At 34.6% G+C, this 6,147-nt stretch overlaps 1 long non-coding RNA gene across 1 annotated transcript; it reads right to left on the bottom strand.

The window, feature by feature from the left end:
• Window positions 1-1,316: 1,316 nt before the first annotated feature.
• LOC137495584 (uncharacterized) lies at window positions 1,317-3,584 on the bottom strand. The gene is made up of 4 exons (XR_012394113.1): window positions 3,512-3,584; window positions 3,042-3,119; window positions 2,555-2,616; window positions 1,317-1,925 (listed from the first exon to the last, which is right to left on the bottom strand). It is a non-coding gene; the product is annotated as an uncharacterized lncRNA (long non-coding RNA).
• Between the last annotated feature and the right edge of the window lie 2,563 nt (window positions 3,585-6,147).

Raw genomic sequence — 6,147 nt, 5'->3', positions numbered from 1 at the left:
ACAGCTCGTGTGTGTGTGTGTGTGTGTGTGTGTGTGTGTGTGTGTGTGTGTGTGTGTGTGTGTGTGTGTGTGTGTGTGTGTGTGTGTGTGTGTGTGTGTGTGTGTGTGTGTGTGTGTGTGTGTGTGTGTGTGTTGAACTGTTTTCATTACATCATTGGTGAACAGTAGTTAAGCTGTTTTATTGACGGTCACAAAGTTCATCATATCCAGTATAAAACACTCATGTATTCAGCCTCTTCACTTCTGTAACTGTAGTTTCACCAGAGCCTGATAACTGATTGATTATACTAGTGTTTTACTCACTGAGGGGTAAAAATGACTACAGGTGTGGTGTGGACGCTGCTGTTTACTCGATTAAAATAATTATTGTAAGTTAAGAGTTTGTTATTATTACATCTTTGGTGTGAATGAAAATATCTTTATATTTTGTGATCAATTTCTTACTAAAAAACTCCCGAGAAAGCTTTCCCAGCTAACATAAGACCAGCGGGCCACTGGCGGCCCACCGGCGGCAAAGTTGGCGGTCCACCGGCGGGCGCCGCCCGCGGTCCACCGTCAATTTGCTCATCGTTATTCCAGCGGCCCACCAGCGGCTGCCGCCGCTTTTCCGACGGTGGTCCGCCATCGCACCGCTGGTTTTAAATAAGTGTCTGCTGGCGGCCCACGGTCGGTCCACATGTCATTTTTAAATATTATATTAGCCTTTACAATTGTATTCAATATAAATATGTCCAATAATGAAATCAAGTACAAAATACTTAATCATTAAAACATTTATTTATAATACTGCATAACGAACATACATTAAACCCTTAGATTATAATGAAATGTTTCAAAAACACATACGTTAACAAATATAACAAAATAAATATAAAATACATATAAAATACATACAAATATATTATAACAACATACATACAACAGTTACATTTTACAGTAGTTTTATAAGTAATGTAAATGGTTTAAATGTGAACTAATATGAACAATACCTGTACAGCATAATTTATGTACAGCATTTACTAATGCATTAATAAAATCAGTCATGCTTGTTAACATTAGTTAATACATTGCGAGTTAACATGAATAAACAATTAACAACTTTTTACCATTCACCAACATTAGCAAAGATGAATAAATACTGTAGTAAATGTATTGTTTATTATGTTAGTAAATACATTAACGAATACATACAACCTTATTGTAAAGTGGTAGCTATTCAACAATGAGTTTTCTATAATAAAGACAGACTTTGAGACTTCTCATTATAAAAATAAACTATTAAAACATTATAAATAAATTTGTATTATTTATATTTTAACATTATTATAATTATTTATTATAATATTATAATAAATTATAACATTCTTATGACATTTAACATTATTATAAATAACATAAAAATAAATTACATTGTGAATAAATATTAACATACATATTACAATAAATCTAAACGTGCATTATTATTACAAAATCAAACTAAAACATCTGGAGGTTATTAATAACTACACTGGGGCAGCACAGTGGCTCAGACTGTCACCTCACAGCAAAAAGGTTGCTGGTATGAGTCCCGGCTGGGTCCGCTGGCATTTCTGTGTGGAGTTTGCATGTTCTCCCTGTTTTGGTGTGGGTTTCCACCACAGTCCAAACACTTGTGCTATAGGTGAATTTGAACATAGTGTAGAAGTGTCTGTGAATACGAGAGTGTATGGGTGTTTCACAGTGCTGGGTTGCAGCTGGAAGGCCATCCGCTGTGTAAAACATATGCCAAAGTAATATCCAGTTCCTTACGCTGTGGTGACCTCTGATATTAAGCTGAAGGAAAATGCAGGTTCTTTTGTCTGCCCCCTCATGATTAGCAGATCCTAATAAAAATGTCTTTGAGGCTCCCTTCCGCTGTCTCTCTTGTAGCAGGCTTCTTTCTTATCCTGAAATAACAGAATCATCAGTCATTATTTTTGTCCATCATCAGTAGGTCATTATGGACATTAATGTTTGTATTTTTTATTGTCTTTTTATTGGACATCAAGACTGCATTAATTTGATCGATAACATTAATTTACAGTTTAAAAGTAGCACTGAAATATTTTTACAGTTTAAAATAATGATTTTTAATTTCAATGCATTTTAAAATATATTTGGTAACACTTTATTTTGATGGTCCATTTGAGTATTAATAGACTGTCTGCTTAAAATCTGTTGATTCTGCTCCTTTAACAGACATTTAACTGACTATAAGAAACTTACCAAGTACATGTCAACTTACACCAATCCTAACCGCAACCCTAACAGTCTACTTATAATCTAATGAGAATTAGTTGGCATGTAGATGCAATGCAGCTTAAATTCAACAAACAGACCATCAAAATAAAATGTGACCATGTATTTTATTAGTGTGAGGTCAAAGCTGATTTGTTAGCACCATTACTCCAGTGTCAGATGACCCTTCAGAAATCATTCTAATAGGCTAATTAGTTTGATGCAGTTGATATTAATATTAACATTAATAAAATTAATCATTGGGAATACTTTTAAGTGACACTATAAAATTACTTACCTTAAATGAAGTCTGGCAAGGAAAAAACAAAGTGGTAGAGTGAGTGGAGGACGATCCAAAATCTAGAAAAAAGTAATAAAAATATATATATATATTACTAACACATTTTAAGAAATGGATACTTGTATTAAACAAGGGTGCATAAAACTGATCAGAAGAGAGTTAAGATTTCTGATTTAAATACTTTTCAATTTAAACTTTCTATTCAACAATGAATCCTGAAATAACAAAACATGATAAAAATAAGAAATCTTGCTTGATCAGCAGCAAATTATGAATACAATATTACATTTTGAACTGGAGCACTGACGCTGTAAATTCTGCTTTGAGAAAAGCAATGTAAAAAATTGTTTAAAACCACTCACTTATGTTTGGATGTCAAAACTTTAAAATAACTGCAATCAAGACATGTATCAGATGCATGATAATGTAGGGATTTCTTATAAAAATGCACATTAATCTATTTAACAGTTAATTATAGTTTTACCTGTGTTTCCTCCAGCTCTGTGATTAGCTCCCTTCATCTTGGCTCTTCTCTTCTGTTGTAGGGGTAATTTTGTCACTCCTGAAACCACAGAGCACTCTTTAAAATGAATATTAGTTTACATTACTGTGAAATATCAAAGTAACACATATGTACTAACTTTAACATTTTAATTCGCTCTTGTTGACAGTACAGTGCTTATTTTAGGCTAAATAAAGTAGACTACCTCCAATAAAACATTGTCAAACTTCTCATCTACACATAAAATGTAATTAAAAGCCAACACTTTTATAAACAATAGCTAACTTAGCCTAATGCTAACGTTACCTCTGCTAAGACTCTAACGGACTTTTTCCAAAGACACAACAGTCTCTATAAAAAACATGTTCAACAGAAATATGTCAATTACCAGTAAGAAAAGTGTCAGAAACAGTTATATGTAACATTTGCGTGATTTTAGCGACTAAACTTACCTGAAATTAGTGAAAACTGCCGCATGAGAAAAGTGCTGTTGACGGTCAGGTGTCGTGTCGTTGCTCCGTTTCCATGACAACGCTCTCTGCTGCAGTGCTTGAATGGGGCTCGGTAATGGACACTTTAAAGTCACGCAGTATTTACATAAACATTTAAACAATTCATAAACATATTAAATAATGACATTTAATATTAAATCTTGATTTTTAAACTTAATTTTGTTTTGTTTTTTAATAATAACCTGTTATATTTAAAACCTCTTGTAGTTTTATATACTAAACTTTGCTTTTATTAATAACTATATTTTTATTTAGTGCCTCATTCGTTTTAAATGTAAAAAGTGTTAAACAAAAGTACTTATATCAGGTACAGAACAGCCAACAACATTAAAAACATCACCGGGTGGGCCATCGGTTAGCCACTGGTGTCCCGACGGCGGTCCACCCACGGTAATCCGCTGGCGGCGTGCCACCCAAAAAACGCCGGTGGGCCGATATAACTTTTAGAATGGGCGGCTTCCCGCTGGTGAGCCGACGGCGGTCCGCCCGTATCAAGCCGCTGAATTTGTGCCGACCAAAAAACGCCGACGGTCCGCCAACTCATTGTTTGCTGGGTTTACTGTGCTACTGACGAGAATGAGAATAACAAACAAATGCAGCAAAAGCGCGCCAATAATGCCTCACGTCATCCTAGCAACCGCAGAGCGCGCGAAAAGCAAACGGTCTGTTAAGTACCACAGCGGTCATTTTTTAATTCTTTACGGCTTTGCTTATAAAATGTTGTATTAAAGTCGACGATTTTAACTTTGGGTCTGCGTGAGGAGTGTCTGCGTCACGGTAAAAGTCAAGCTCCAGTGAACCCGCCGAACAACTGCAATTCCCTCAGATAATTTTGAAGTGTGTGAGTAATGGGAGTCCGCCATGATGCACACCAGCGACGGACTCTCCCTCCAGGTCTACCAACGGAGTCATCATCGGCTCGGCTGTCCGGAGAAACGTGAGTGTTTTGGAGAGATTTAGCTAAATTGTGCCTATTGTGAATAGAAATGAGGCTGATTGAGTGAGTTAACTTCATTAGGGTTCATACTAGAGTTGCTCTTATGATCTAACGTTAATTGTGAATAAATGTGGGTGATGCTGTAACTGCAGGTAACTTACATTTGGTGGGCAAAGTCATCTTTTTTCTTAGAAATGGTTGGATTTTGTATTATTTATGAAATGTGGTACTCATTTTTGTTGACCAGTTAACATGTCATTATATTTTTCTGTAAAGTGTCTAATATTGCCAGAAATCTTTATGTCTGAAGTAGTGTATTTCTCCACCACGTGTCATTGTGTAATCAATTTATTTTTATAAACATTTTTTTTTGTTTTGCTAATATTTATTTATTTTCTGTGTTTATAAAAGTTCTAAATTCAGGTCTATAGCCAGCCCAGTAAAGTCGTGGGTTTTTTTTCTCAAGAAGTGGAGCTTTTTGCAGTTGTTCGCCTCATTTTCTATTTAATTAAGAGATTATAGTTATGTTTTTTAGTGACATTACAAATATCTTTTCACCAAAATAGCAAAACAGTTTATAAATTTTTTGCGTAGGCAAGTCATTTACAGTACTTTAAAAATACTTAAAAATGTATCTGTCAATGTTTTCAAAATATTATATTTGATTTACCAAAGTCACACAAGGCAATTTCACATCCATAACGAAAAAGTGTCACATCCAAAACAGCTTTTCCCTCAAAAATGCCCAAATAGTCAATCATTTTAATTTTAAGAGCCAATTCTTATCCTGTTGTATGTGACTTTTTTGTTATGACACGTTTATTTTGCTCATTTAAAGTATAAAAAATGTTCACAGATTTATTATTTTTATTGCATATCTCTGAAATATAAACAGATGTTTTAATATAATGTTATCTATACTTTGTGAATTTAAATTTTGACTTTTTACTGCAAATGTCACGTTCATAACGCTGGAATCAGCCAAATACAGCTATATTACCTGCAAATTGTAATGTAAACTGTGTTGTTAAATAAGTGTACATATGTCTATAAATAGTGTTCCCCAGTCTCTGAATCTAAAGGAAGGTATGAAGCATACGTACAATTCACTCCTCTACAAGAGTTTTTTATCATTGACTAAAATATAAGTATTAATAAAAATAAAAGATTGAAAAAAATACCAAGATATATTTCATTAAAATCATGCTGGCTGATGCTTCCTCATTAAAGGCAAAATTAAGAGCTTGTTAAAAACATTATTTATTTCAGTTATGTCTGATGTTTTACTCGTCATTTTGCAAGACACTAGATTTCAATGTAAAGGCTTATTTAGGGTAGCAAGGCAGGTTAGGGGAATTAGACGAGTCAATGGAGAAACGTATAATAATACTGATGTTCTCCTTTCAGTGTAAAACTGAACCCAGATCAGTGCTGAAGTGTGTGTGTGTGTGAGAGAGAGAGTGTGACTGATGGCAGAAAGCTAAACCAGTGTTTTGTGTTTATCAGAGTCAGACTGAGGGACGAAGCAGATCAACACACTCCGCTCACACAACAGGTAAACACACACACACAGACACACACACACACACACACACACACACACGTTCATGATACAGCTAGAAGAGTCACTGCACAGGTG

This window comes from Danio rerio, chromosome 18 (genome assembly GCF_049306965.1).
Source record: "Danio rerio strain Tuebingen ecotype United States chromosome 18, GRCz12tu, whole genome shotgun sequence".
Classification (NCBI taxonomy): domain Eukaryota; kingdom Metazoa; phylum Chordata; class Actinopteri; order Cypriniformes; family Danionidae; genus Danio; species Danio rerio.
This window is presented reverse-complemented; position numbering and strand designations above follow the sequence as displayed.